Source organism: Triticum urartu, chromosome 1A (genome assembly GCF_056163025.1).
Source record: "Triticum urartu cultivar PI428250 chromosome 1A, HENAU_Tu73, whole genome shotgun sequence".
Lineage (NCBI taxonomy): Eukaryota > Viridiplantae > Streptophyta > Magnoliopsida > Poales > Poaceae > Triticum > Triticum urartu.
Window position 1 is genome coordinate 109,085,519 of NC_141873.1, and position 15,515 is coordinate 109,101,033.

Genomic DNA, 15,515 nt, shown 5'->3' on the forward strand with positions numbered 1-15,515 from the left:
TAGTTGATCGAACACGCCTACTTTATAGAAACCATGTGGGTTGTTTGAGTTCATCGCCCACGGTGCTGTCTGAGTAACCGTCTGCAATAGAAAACCCCAATAAGCAGGGTAATTAGACTATTATAGATAATCCATGCACTAATCAAACTGATATTTCTTATAAAACACGCCAGATATTTCATATCCGTATAAAAGCAACCAGGATTTCATAATCGAATTACATCAGATAGCTTCGGCACTCAGTTACGCCATTACACAACAGCACTAAGTTTCACACGCAGCATCAAAAACCTTTGGAAAGTAGCATCATACACGGTAAATAGACAGATGAATCTCATCTGGGAAATTGCAGAAGCGGAAGGCAAATATTGGGCCTTCAGTGATGTTGAATGTCCTTGCAACTTTACGCCAGTGGGTATGGATAATTGCCTGCCCAACCTTTGTCCTCTTCAGCAAGACTTCAATATTGTATCATGGGTGTTGAATGAATACCTTCCTCACCTCTTGACCATGCAGGTGGTTTGAGAGGTAATCATCGGTGAACTGCTTTGAAAAGTACTGAAAACAAAGCTATGCATAAATCGCTGTTGTAAATTTTGAAATGGCGCAAGGGGTAAAAATAAGGTAAAAGAGTTGGTACCATCCTATAGTTGACTGATGTCTTCTTCATTGTGCAAACAAAGATCTTGCTCTTATTCGTCGCAAGTTTCTTCATCCTAACAATCTTTCTGAGTTTCTTGACTTGACTGATATTCATGGACATCTCATTTTCCCATATGCAAAATGGGTCGAATAGTGGGTCTAAGCCTCTAATAGCAGGACCTACATGTGCAAGAACAAATTGTAAGAAACCTAAATATTAGAATGATTCCTGCAACTGCACAATAATGTGCTATTAGCCAAATGACCCTGCTTGAACAAACCTCGATGGTAAACCGCAGTGTCTCTCTTTGTTTCCCTGCAACAAACATAAGGAAGATCTTGATCAGGTTAACTGAGAGTTGCCATACTATCAGTATAATATGTATTGAGTATAGCCAAATTCGATTGGTGTCACATGCATAACAATACAAAATTGTACCCACGGCAAATGAAAATCAAATTGCAGAACCGAACCAAACAGTTAAATGGAAAGCAGACCAAATGAACCAAAATAGTTAACTGAGCATGATATTGAAGAATAGAAACAAGTACTAGAAGATAAGACAGTTAACAAAACAAAGAATGCTTGAGAACAGTACTACAAAATGTAGCAATTGTTGAACCAAAGAGTTAGCTGAACATTACATTTCAGAGGACCAAACTATTAACTGAACATCAGATTGCATATTAACATTACAGAGGACAAATCACTAGAAGGCACTGGTGGTGGCCTCGAGAAAACAACACGAACTATATTTTAAAGTAGACAACCGCGTGGTGGTGTCGACGGTGGCCTCGAAGACGAGGTGCTCCTCCAAGATCTGGCGGTCGACACGCATGGCAGCCATAGCGAGCTCGTGCTCGCGTGCGGCCGCATGCTACTGAGCTCCACGTTATACTGCATGCAAAATGGCTGTGGGCGGTGCTTAATTGGAGGAGGGGGCAGTGATTTCAGTGGAAGGTGTTGCGCTGTCGGTCGGGGCATGTGGGATGGGAAATGAGGAGGATGGTGTGGGTGGGGTGTGGATTACCTGACCATATCGACGAGGCCGCACAACAAGAAGAAGGGTCGGCGGCGAGGAGGCCGCGCAGCAAGAAGAAGGGTCGCCAGCGAGGAGGCAACGCTGCAAGAAGAAGGGTCGCCGGCGAGGAGGCAGCGCTGCAAGAAGAAGGGTAGCCGGCAAGGAGGCGGCGCTACAAGAAGAAGGGTCGCCGGTGAGGAGGTTGAGCTGCCAGTAAGCAGCAGTGAAGGTTTGAACTTGGAAAGCTAGGAGGAACAGTGGAAATGTGGCTTTTGGTAGGAGGGAGGGGCGGGGAGATAGATATTTCCGCGGTGGCAAAAAAAATTCGCTCGGTGCTGCGAGAAACTGGCGCGCAAGTGTGGTTCAAGCGGGGGCGGTGGACTGTAGACGATGAAGCTTCCTGCGTAATCCAGACAAGACGGTGAGCCAAGATATTTTATATCGCATCCCGCACGATTCTTTCTAGTAAACTGTTTGTGGTATACCTGATTTTTTCATTATGTTTTGAAAGACAAAATGGTGTTGCGGAGGGAAAGGATGGTGTTTGAATTGCTAGAACATTTACGTACAGTGAACATGCAACTAGTACATGACTGTCGTGTTTAAATTTGGAATTATTCTGGGTTCGTCTGGCATTTTTATGCATTAATTGAGTTTCTGGGCATTTAATGTGCATAATTCAAATTTGAACTACAAGCACATGCTCCAATGCACCAAAGTTTGTTGAAAAATCACATGTGTCTTGGGTGAATTTATAGGTCCCATGCAAGAAATGGGAATGAAATTCAAACATCTAGGCATCGTGGCTCGGCCGGAAAGATTGAGAAACTTGGTTTTTTAATTCCTGTAAATCCAAAACACGCCGAAAATCATGAAACTTGGCATGGTGTCATGACATGGCACCAACATGCTGCGGTAATTTTTTGGCCGAATTGGGACAAGCTTTGGTGTAAGCTTCTTGCAAACCGGATCTTCCCTCAAGAAGGCTCGTGGTTCCGAGAGGGAATGTGTCACCTCCGTCTGCGAAACGACATATGTACACTTCCTTCTCCCGCCTTAATTTTTTTACACAGGCAGATTAGACCAAATAGAAGTATCGTGCTAAATTTTGGAATTATTCCGGGTTCGTTTGGCCTTTTTTATACACTAATTGAGTTTCTACGCATTTAATGTGCATAATTCAAATTTGAACTACAAGCACAGGCCCCAGTGCACCAATGTTGTTTGAAAAATCACATGTGTGTCCTTGGGTAAATTTCTAGGTCCCATGCAAGAAATGGGAAAGAAATTCAAACATCTGGGAGTGGTGGCACGGCCGGAAAGATTGAGAAACTTGGTTTTTTTAATTCCTGTAAATCCAAAACACGCCTGAAAATCATGAAACTTGGCATGGTGTCATGACATGGCACCAACATGCAGTGATAATTTTTCTGTCCGGTTTGCGAAGGCGCACACATTAACAATCAACAAAGTCATTTTGGAACAAGTGTTGTCGTTACAAATCGGAAACACAAGTATTATTGAAACCGTGGGCGTTCTACTTACCAATTATGTTCCGCCACGCGTCCCTTTTTTTATTGGCTAGGAGGTGTTGTGTGGAGTAGCTATTTGAGTACACGAGGCATGTGATCAGACCCTTGCGCGTGCTCATCGGGAGGAGAGCCCTTTGACCGCTACCCGCCGTGCACCTCCCTCCCAACGTCTCCATTAATGGCGCCCGAGCCCCTGTTCTATGGCGTGGCTATATGTCTCACTAGACTGAGATTTAAGAGAGAAAAATGAAAATCTGAAAAGAAAGTTTTGCACAGATCTTGATGTAAGATCTGACGGACCTATATACCATCGACTACGACTTATAGCAAGCATGATGAATATAAGGACGATGACAGTGGATAATAATTGTCTTACATATTTAGGCACATAATTAAAAAAAGCCACATGCGGCAACGCCCACAATACACAAGGGCAAAAGAAGAGGGAAGACAACTATCTGGCTCGCTGATCTCTACTTTCTTGATGCGTTGCTGCAGGCCGCAGGATATAGTCTTCGCGGTGAGCGGCGATGAGCTCTTTCTTGTCCTAAAGATGCTGCTTGAGAGCATCCATGGATTCCTCCACCAGCCTTCTGTGCTTGATGCGCAGCATGGCATTCTCGTCCATAAGTTTCTCGACGAAGATTTCAGTCCTCTTCAACAAGGCAGTGGTCTCGTCCTGCTGCTCCGCACTTCTGATGATCTTCGCCCTTAGCAGGTCACGCCCGGCCCGGAGCTTTGCATTGCTCTCATTTAGTTGATGGATGACGCCGGCAAAAGAGGCTTTCATGTCGTCCTTCAACCTCGCCCAGCCGGAGATCTGATCCATCTGGCTATGGACGATCACATGCATGCGCCTGTAAGAGTCCTCGCCTACCTGCGAGACAATTTCCCAGGCTGATGCGGTGCGGGAGGACATCTCTGCTGCATTCATGGCGCAGCGGGAGATCTCTTCCCCTTCCGCAGTGTGGCCGGACCAGTCTGCCGCATCGACGAAGCGCCGGGACATGTGTGCTGCTTCGGCAGCGCGGTGGGACCTTTGTGCTTCTATGGCCACGCAGCGGGACATGCCGGCTGCGTTCGCAGTGAGGCGAGACATCTCTCGTTCTTTTGCTTCCATGCTCGCATCTCCCTGGTGGCAATCTCTCGACCCAGAACTCAGTCTGGCCATGGCAGGTGCAAGGGAACGATGATGAATGACTTGTTTGTTTTTGTGGATGAGGAGTTGAGGAGGAATGTCTAGTCATCTTGGAGTAGTAGTATTTCTAACCGAGTAGTAATACAGTCCTAAGTGGGAAACTGTTTAGGTTTTGATCGGTGTGAACAGGTTTGCAATTTGGAATGCGACGGGATGCATACTCAAAATTTACTGACGGTTATAAGTGCGGCACTATTCTTGGAAGGTGTACGTGGCATTTGCACCATAGGGTGCACCGCAATAGGCAATGTCAGCACACGTCTTGTTCCAACAACTGTGTGCGCTCGTTATTACCATCGCGCATGCTTCTTTTAATTAGAATGTGTGTGCCCGTCTAGCGCAAACAGTTGATCTATCTAACTATTCTAGTTTGTTGTGGCTAATCGCAAACAGTTCATCCATGTGAAGTGTATGCCATCAATCGCAGACACTTTGATCTGGCTGACCCATTTCTGTTATGTTGCCTAATCGCAAACAGTTAATCCTCTGAAGCGTATGCCCTCAATCACACACACCTTGATTTGGCTGACTGTTTCTTTTGTGTTGTCTAATCACAAACAGTTCATCCGAGTGAACCGTATGATATATATCGCACACGCCTTCATCAGGCTGCCCGTTTCTTTTGTTCCGCCTCATCGCAAATAGTTCATTGGACTGAACCGTATACCCTGCATCGCACACGCAACTAAAATCTGAACCGTGTTTGACGGCTCCGCCATCGCAAACGTTTTGCACCTTTTTTGACGGTTCTTTTACACAACCATTTGCGATTATTGCATCGCACACAGTTTCCTCAAAGGGTCTCTGATCATAGTGTCGCGTTAGCAGCATCCTACAGTAGCATAAGTAAAGCCTTTGGGATTATGTTGGGTGATAGTTGATTTGATCCTCTTGAAAAATAGAAACTTTTGCGCCCAGTAGTAGAATTATTTAAATTTACAGAAGCATGATAAAATTCTGATTTTTTACACAAGATTGATATAGAAATTGCCTACGCTGTACTGATTTTCTAGGATTTTTGGAGTTACAGAAGTATACAAAGTTTCCAGATTACTATAGACTGATCTATTTTTCATATATTTTGTTTTCTTTGTGTTGTGTGCTTGAAAGTGCGTTATATCGACTAGAGGGGGGTGAATAGGCGATTTTTATGGAAGTCTTCAAAACTTGGAAGTTATGAAGACAAACGATAGAAGTAAACCTATTACCATGCAGCGGAAGGTAGACTACACTAGGCAAGCCATAGTCAAGTATTCAATAAAGAGAAAGCACAATGACTTAATAGCAGCAATGTAGTATGGATCAGGTAGGAAGATATTATGAAGCCATACAGAACATGCAGTCACTCGGTGAAGACAAAAGATAGTGCAAACATACAATGACTTCACAAGGAGCAACAGTAAGTAAAGGGAAGGGAAGATGAAACCAGTAACACGCTGAAGACAATGATTTGTTGGACCAGTTCCAGTTGCTGTGACAATTGTACGTCTGGTTGGGGCGGCTAGGTATTTAAACCTTAGGACACACAGTCCCGGACACCCAGTCCTGAACACGCAGCTCAGGACACCCAGTCCTCACCGTATTCCCCTTGAGCTAAGGTCACACAGACCTCGCCCAATCACTCTGGTAAGTCTTCAAGGTAGACTCCCAAACCTTCACAGACTTCGTTCACCGGCAATCCACAATGTCTCTTGGATGCTCAGAACGCGACGCCTAACCGGCTGGAGGATGCACAGTCCTCAAGTGTAATAAGTCTTCAGATCACACAGACAAGAAGACTTAAGTGATGCCCAATTCTCTTTGGCTCTGGGTGGTTAGGGCTTTATCCTCGCAAGGAATTCTCTCTCAAAGGCTTCGAGGTGGGTTGCTCTCAAACGACGAAAGCCGTACTCTCAATCTGAGCAGCCAACCGTTTATGGTTGTAGGGGGTGGGCTATTTATAGCCACTTGGCAACCCGACCTGATTTGTCCGAAATGACCCTAGGTCACTAAGGAACTGACACGTGTTCCAACGGTCAGATTTCAAACTCACACGGCAACTTTACTTGGGCTACAAGCAAAGCTGACTTGTCCGACTCTGGACAAGATTCGCTCTCATAGTATTCACTCGAAGACATAGGTTTTGGTTAGGCATCACTTCAGTCATTCTGACTGGTTCTCTTGGACCCCACTTAACAGTACGGTGGTTCCTATGACTCAACACAAAAGAAAAAGAACTACGAAAGATCTAAGTCTTCGAGCTCCATAGGCTTCATGTGGTGTCTTCTCTTGTCATAGTCTTCAATGTGAATATCTTCATATACCACCTTTGACTTCAATGTCTTCATACATTTTTAGGGGTCATCTCTGGTAGGAAAACCGAATCAATGAGGGACTTCTACCTGTGTTATTCTGCAATTCTCACAAACACATTAGTCCCTCAACTAGGTTTGTCGTCAATACTCCAAAACCAACTAGGGGTGGCACTAGATGCACTTACAATCTCCCCGGTTTTGGTGATTGATGACAAACTAGTTGAAGTTTTCAACGGGGAATATAATCTGTGAAATTGTAAAGGATAAGGAATTGTCTTCATAAGTTGCGAGGGCTCCCCCTGAAGATGTGCATATAAGTAATTTGCTTTTGGAATGCAAATGCACATGGCAGGTTGTACTTGTGGAGATCCACTTCAACTTATGATGACAATCCACTATGCATGTGAAAGTACATGAAGATAATGACAATGCATAATGGAAAATGGACGTCTGCAGAATGATCTAAGTGCGGAATTTATCGTCGCACATGCGAAATTTATCATCGCAAAACAAAGTGGCAGATAAGTAGCAGACGACCATCGAGTTTAAGTGTTTACAACTCAAAGAACCAAATGAAGCAAAACGAGAGTTGTAAGCATGAAGCAAAATATAAAGCACCCACCCATATGGACCCGCTTGAAGACTATCAACCTCACATGCTTCTCCCCCTTTTGTCAGTAAGGACCAAAAAGGTTTGAAGACATAGAGTATCTATTCGTTCCCATGCGGAGTAGGTGAAGTAGCAAGGTCGTTGGTGGTGTTTGGCAGTGCTGAAGAGCTTGGAGTAGAGTTGACGCGTGCTGAAGGAGGTGGTGGTGAAGTAGCATCATCTTCATCCTCGATAACTCTGGCAGTCACTATTGCAGCAGATGAAGAGAACTCAGAGTCTTCAAGGGATGGAGTTCCTAGCAGCACAGCTCTTCGAGGAGGTGTGGAGTCAAACTTGAATCGCTCAGTGAAGCCATCCTCTTGAAGATCAGCTTCAGAACACATCATTGTGAGCCCTTTCCATGTGCGGCGACAGGTTTCATGGGCAACAAAAGCATTCTTGGTGGCAAGATTGTGAATGCGATTAACATCCACCAAGAGGCTTTTCATCTGACGCTTCAGCCAGTCATGATGCCTATCCTGTTTCTGATGAAGAGCCACAAGAAGCTCTCGGTTGTTGAGAATACGAGTGCGCTTCTTGGGTCTTGGAGCAGTTGTACTATCAGTGGCTTCAGTAGACGCAAGGTGTGGTGCACGTGTAGTGCCAGCCAAAGGATACACCCGAGTGACTGCTTCAACTCCTTCAATGTTCTGTGAGAAACTCTGATGCTCTGCATTGTGAAGACTTAGAGGTTCCTTTGTAGGCTCAGGATAGATGGCTTCAGTAGAGATATCCACATCAGGCAGAAAAATCCTATGATTGCGAGCAGATGGCTGATATGAGATATCGGAGTGTAGTTTAATTAGCCGCATTACCCATGGGGCGTAGAATTTCAAGCCAAACAGATCAGAGCCTGATGCAGCAAGTTGGCGGATGAATAAGTCCTGTGCATTGAAGCATTTGCCATGAAGAATATAGAAGACCAAAGTCTTCATTGCACCCTCAAGCTTGGCATTTGGAGAGTGCCCTTTGATGGGCCAGAGAGTTCGCCTGATGATGTGATAGATGGTTCTTGGCAGATACTCAAGGTCTTCAACGAAGAACTCTGTTGGATAAGCAGCATCTTGGGGCAATGGCTTCATCATGCTGAGCATCTGACTCATATCAGGTTCCGGCCTCTTAAAGATGCTCTCAATAGCTTCACTATGCAGCTGACAGCCATGCTCGTAGAGATCGCCAGGAGTGGGCAAACCAGTGAGCTCAATGATGTCAAATGCATTGGCTTCGTGATGAATGTTTCCGGTCATCCACTCCAGGACCCAAGTCTTCAGATCTCTGCTGTACCCGTGGATGTGAAGTGTGGCATAGAATTGGAGCAGCAGCTCTTCATTCCAATCCTCTTGGTCAGTAACGAATGGTAGCAGTCCAACTTCCTTGAAGCAATCCAAAGCTTCTTCCAGACAGGGCAGACTAGCTATGGCTTCAATGTCAAGGCGCTTGTGTGGGAAGATGCGACCTTGGTTGTAAAGAATGCATGAGTAATAGCTTCGCTGAGGATAGCTCCAGAACCGATCAGATGATATCCTTTCCCTTGAGTAGGGGTTCCTGGAGCTATCAAAGAATGTGTTGTCTGCCCTGAAGCCATTGATATTGAAGGAGCCAGGTGCTGATGCAGGACCTGGGAACCTTGGCAATCTTGGGATTGGCTTCTGTACCTGAGGCCTGTGCTCAACATGATAGTCGAACTGGGGACTGGCAGCAGACTCAGGAATAGAAGTGACTGGATCAGTGGCTTTGATGTCTTCTTCTTCAGTTGGGGAGGGCTCCACATTAGCTTCATTGGTGGTTGTGGCATCTTCAAGATTTTCATCCTCCACTTGACGAGCTGGAGGGTCGGTCACAAGCACGTTCTCCTTGAGAACTACTTCTTGGTGGGACAGGGGAGTGGGAACTTGTGGGACTTCATCTTCCGCGGCTGATGCAGCCGGATTGTCTTCAGCAGAGACTTGAGGCCTTGGACCTTTGCGAAGCCTACGCAACGCAGGCGACGCCTGTGGAGTTGGAGTTGGCTGGGCCTCAAAGTCTTCTTCCTCTTGTGGGCGATCCGCCCATGAAGCATCCTGTGAAATTGGCGTCAGTGGACAACCAATGCTGATGAGATCGCTGTTCTGAGGAAGGACTGCACCATTGTCTACATTGTCATGTTGACCAATGTCTTCAGCAACGATGGGATCAGCTGCTGGAAAGTCTTCAGCTTCATGAGCCTCTGTGGAAGCAGGCTCATGGATAGTCAGTTGGCGTTCAGCTTCAGGATAGACCATAGAAATGGGTTCAACTATTAAGGGCTCTGTGGGAGCAGCCCGATCTTTCTTGGTCTTCCTCTTCTTCTTGGAGGGGGCAGTTGGAGAGGCTTCAGAATATTTCCTCTTCCTGGCTTCAGCCTCAGCAGTCCTTGTCTTCTTGAGCTCTGAAGCGGTTGACCGGCTTTTTGGCTTCGAGCCAGTCAGTCTAGTTGGGAAGACAATCGGAACTGCTTCCTGCCTTGGTGCGTCAGGTTCAGCCGTAGCAGGCTTCTTCTTCTTCTTTGCGGCCATCCTGGGGTCGATGCCAGGACGCCCAAGGGCCTTGCGCTTCTCAGCCTCATTGTAGGCTAGCACACATCTGTCAGCTAGAGTCTTCATGCGCTCATGCGAACCCTGAGCTTCTGCACGTTTCTTTACAAAGGCTTCCTTGAGCTCGTGCATCATACTCTTGAAGTTCTTCACTTCCTGCATGCTGAGCTTGGCCATATGCTTCTTGAACTGAGCCTTTTCATAGTCAATCTTTTGCTTCAGTTCAACAATGCGCTGGGCAATATCGAGTTCTGAAGCAATGGCGCCTTGGAAGGCGACACTGAGGCCAATTGGTAGCTGCAGATCTTCAAAGCTGATGTTTGGCGTGTCAAACCACTCGTCAATGAAGTTGTGGATGATGGTCACATCAAAGAGAGGCAGATCATTGAAGATTTCTGCTTCTTCTTTGCTCTTGATGAGTTGCTCAAGAGCGTCATCTGCTAGATCTTCATCACTTGACAGATCAATGTCGTCATTGCGCAGAATGGCAGCAGCAGTTAGCTCTTCTCCGGTGTGAGGCAGAGGCATCTTGACCTTCTGGTGCTTGGAGATGCGAGATAAGTCTTCGGACTGCACACTGTCTTCAGGAGGTGCAGTTGCCAGTGGCTTCGCCCGTGAGATTTTTGGTGAGGGGGCAGGCTTTGAAGCTTTAGGCTTCTTTAGCTTCTTTGTCTTCGGCGCTGCAGGCGCTTCTTCAGATTCAGCGTCAGCTGCAGGCTCATTCACTGCAGTCCCTTGAGCCGAGATATGGGTAATGAGGCCTTCAAGGTTGTGGAAGGGACCGATGACATTGGGTTCAGCATCTCGTGTGCCATCTGCCCTTGGTGCTGAGGGACCAGGGTTGAAGTCTAACCCCAAAGTCTTCTTGTTCTGCTTCGTTGAGTTCTGGGCAAACTGGAAGTTGCGCTTGAATAGATTGTCGTCACGACACCATAGTAGTGACGATGGATGTGCATCAGCAGGCTATGGCCCACGGACCATGCAGGGATAGAAGCCTTGTGCAATGGCTTCATCTCTGGACCTGGGTAGAAGATTCTTGTACAGGATGTCTCCCCACGGTCCCTTGATGGCATTTTTCTCAGCATATTCCTGGGTTACAAATCGGTATTTGAACCATTGTTCTGCCCAATATCTTCGAATCCATTGGATTCGGGTCTTGCGCTGATTGTAATCCTCTTCAGGATCTGTCTTGTACAGTTCTGAGAGTTCTTCTGGCAGATCTCTGGATGTTTCTCCACGACGCTTTCTGCCACCCTTCCTTGCTGCTTTCTCTGAAGCCATAAACTTTAACTTGAAAGGCTTCAACACGTTCAAAGGCTTCAAAGGTTTTCGCTTGCTGGACCAACAGGAACTGGCTTCGGGAGAATTAATGTGATGCTGTAAGAATTCTGCAAATGAATGCAGACTATGAGAACCAAAGGATTCTCCCACGGACATGTACCTGTGACAGCATTAAGGTGCGAGGGAAGGGGAAGAGGTCATATGCATTCTCAGAAGATTTTGAAGATAAATCAGTTTAGAAGACATTGACCTCATCGTGCGAAGACATTCACTCATAGATAAGGAGTTGGTTCCAGATTTGTACGAATCCATAGATCAGTACAAGTGAGGAATCTAACTACTTTGTGAAGCATAAGTGAATATACTAGGCATGTTATGAGATGCAGTATGAGAGAGATCTAACTTGTGTGAATAGAAACTGCTTGTGGTAGAAAGTGACAAATCCATAGGATCAACGGTGCTGTAAAAAGGAAGTTTTATCTGCCACACTAAGAACTGCTAGACGAAGTGGAAGATGAGGCCGAGCAGTTCGATCTTCCGTGCCCTAACTTGGCGACGGAGGACACCTACGGCGACGGCGGAGAGGACGATGTCCGCGGTCGGCGTGAAGACGGCGTCGGAGATGTTGCGGCAGCGAAGCGCTTCGTCGCCGGCGTCGTCGAGGGCTAGCGGTGGCGCTAGGGTTCGTGCGAGAGTGGAAGAAGAGATAATGACCGCTGTGAAGTGTGTATTTATAGGTACATGGGCGGCACTGCGCTATTACATAGGTGCCCCTGGCGATTCGCATCTGAGGAACACGTGGCCATTATGCGGAATTTTGGGGTTTGTTCCACGTCCCACGCATGCCTTGATTGTCGGGTGGTCGTTCCTACTTCTCCGGGTTTCATGTGGAGGAATGAGCATTGAAAACGGACTTAATGGTTGTCTCTGTATCTTCTGCTGACAAGGACGCAGAGAAGACATTCGACAGTTTCAATAGAATGCATATGATTTGGAGAGATAGAATTTGAGATAGAAAGCATAGAGAGGTTAGGGTCCGATCACATTCACTTAGTTCAAAAGATTCAACAATGAAGACATAGCTATAAGTGAATGCTGTAGAGGACAGAACACCAATATATATATATATATAATCAACATAGTGAAGATAATCATGAAGATATGTTGAGATCGAAGCCAAACCAAATGTGAAGATATTGCAAGGTAACGCCATGAGTGAAACACTTCAAAATAGAACATTTGGTGGTGGCGTTACCCACCGTATAGGAAGTATTAGACCCAGACACGGCGCACAATTATCGTGGCGCTCCGAAGTCAAATTCCACATTGATGTATTCACACTTAGAATGTATGTCTTCATTGATTGAAGATATACTTTACTTCGTGTGTTGCACATCTAAGTCATCAATTTGCATTAGGGTTAGGATGTGTGCCTGATCACAGGACATTTGAGGATTCCAAGATATTTAGCTCACACCGTAACTTGCAAAATCTCTTCTCATCCAAGGGCTTGGTGAAGATATCTGCCAATTGCTCTTCAGTGTTGATGTGTATGATATCAATATCTTCCTTCACAACATGATCTCTGAGAAAGTGATGACGAATTTCAATGTGCTTTGTCTTCGAGTGCTGAACTGGGTTGTTGGCGATCTTGATGGCGCTTTCGTTGTCGCAGTAAAGTGGCACTTGCTTCAAATGAATGCCGTAGTCCTTGAGTGTTTGCTTCATCCACAGAAGCTGAGCGCAGCAAGATCCAGCAGCGATGTATTCAGACTCAGCAGTGGAGAGAGATACACAGTTCTGCTTCTTTGAAGACCAACATACAAGTGATCGTCCCAGAAAGTGACATGTGCCTGATGTAGTCTTGCGATCAACTTTGTCACCAGCATAATCAGCATCCGAGAATCCAACCAGATCAAACTCTGAGCCCTTTGGATACCATAATCCTAGAGTTGGGGTGTGAGCCAAATATCGAAGAATTCGCTTCACAGCTAAGTGATGCAACTCCTTTGGTGCCGCTTGAAATCGAGCACACATGCAAACACTAAGCATAATATCTGGCCTAGATGCACATAGATAAAGTAAAGAACCAATCATGGAGCGGTAAACCTTTTGATCGAACGCTTTACCATTCTCGTCGGGACCCAGATGATGTTTGGCTGGCATTGGTGTTGTGAAGCCTTTGCAGTCTTGCATACCGAACTTCTTTAGGCAATCTTTGAGATACTTCTCTTGAGATATGAAGATGCCGTTGCGTTGTTGTCGTATTTGAAGACCGAGGAAGAACTTCAGCTCCCCCATCATGGACATCTGATATTGCTCTTGCATCATATATCCAAACTCTTCACTGTACTTCTGATTGGTGCAGCCGAAGATAATGTCATCCACATATATTTGGCACACAAACAGTTCACCATCATATGTCTTCATGAAGAGAGTGGGGTCTAGGGAACCAGGTATGAAGCCTTTGCTCTTCAGGAAGTATTTGAGTGTGTCATACCAGACCCGAGGGGCTTGTTTGAGGCCATACAGTGCCTTGTTGAGCTTGTATACCATGTCAGGATGTTTTGGATCTTCAAAGCCAGGCGGTTGTGCAACATACACTTCTTCTTCAATCTTGCCATTGAGAAAAGCACTCTTCACATCCATTTGATATATAAGTATGTTATGATGATTTGCATAGGCTAGCAGTATGCGTATGGCTTCAAGTCTAGCCACAGGAGCAAATGTTTCATCGAAGTCAATGCCTTCCACTTGAGTATATCCTTGAGCAATCAGACGAGCTTTGTTTCTGACAACTTGACCATGCTCATCTTGCTTGTTGCGGTATATCCATTTGGTGCCTATTATATTGTGCTTCCGTGGATCAGGACGCTTAACTAGTTCCCATACATTATTCAGCTCAAACTGTTGAAGCTCTTCTTGCATAGCTTGAATCCATTCAGGTTCCATGAAGGCTTCTTCAACTTTCTTGGGTTCTGTTATTGAGACGAATGCGAAGTGCCCACAGAAATTTGCTAGCTGAGTTGCCCTTGAACGAGTGAGTGGACCGGGTGCATTGATGCTATCAATTATTCTTTCAATCTGCACTTCATTGGCAACGCGAGGATGTACAGGGCGAAGACTTTGCTCTTGCTGATCATTGTCATTGTTAGAAGGAATGTCTTCAGGCTGAGCATTGTCTTCATGTTGATCAGGTGCTGAGATGATAAGTTCTTCTTCAGGATGAGCTTCAGAAGGTATAATTTCTCCAGTTCCCATTAGCTTGATTGATTCACTGGATGGAACTTCATCTAGCACATTTGGTAGTTGCTCTCTTTGTGAACCATTGGTCTCATCAAACCGCACATCCACTGTTTCAACCACTTTGTAATGAAAGAGATTGAAGACTCTGTAGGAGTGCGAATCCTTTCCATATCCAAGCATAAAACCCTCATGTGCTTTTGGTGCAAACTTTGAGGTGTGATGTGGGTCCTTGATCCAGCACCTTGCGCCAAATACTCTGAAGTAACTAACATTTGGCTTCTTGCCAGTAAGGAGCTCATAAGATGTCTTGTTCAGAAGCTTGTGAAGATAAACACGATTGATTGTATGGCATGCAGTATCAATGGCTTCAGGCCAGAATTTTCTTGGGGTCTTGTATTCATCTAGCATCGTTCTGGCCATCTCAATGAGTGTTCTGTTCTTGCGTTCAACGACGCCATTCTGCTGTGGCGTGTACGGGGCTGAGAATTCATGTGTGATGCCCAAGGTATCAAGATATGTATCAAGGCCAGTGTTCTTGAATTCAGTGCCATTGTCACTTCTGATGTGCTTTATCTTGGCGCCAAAATTGTTCATAGCTCGATTGGCGAAGCGTCTGAAGACATCCTGCACTTCAGTCTTGTAAAGGATTATGTGCACCCAAGTATATCTAGAATAATCATCAACAATAACGAAGCCATAGAGGCAAGCAGTAGTAGTAAGAGTTGAGTAATGAGTGGGACCGAACAGATCCATGTGAAGCAGTTCGAAGGGTTGAGTAGTGGTCATGATTGTCTTCGAGGGATGTTTGGCCCTCTTCATCTTCCCTGCTTCACAGGCACTGCATAAGTGATCTTTCTTGAACTTGACGCCCTCGATGCCTATGACATGCTTCTTCTTTGCCAGGGTGTGGAGGTTCCTCATGCCAGCATGCCCAAGCCTCCGATGCCAGAGCCAGCATTCTGAAGCTTTTGCTAGAAGACATACGGCAAGCTGTGGTCCTGCTGAGAAATCTACCACGTACAAATCATCTTTTCGATACCCTTCAAATACTAGAGACTTGTCAGATTCCATTAGTACAAGGCAACGATATTTTCCAAAT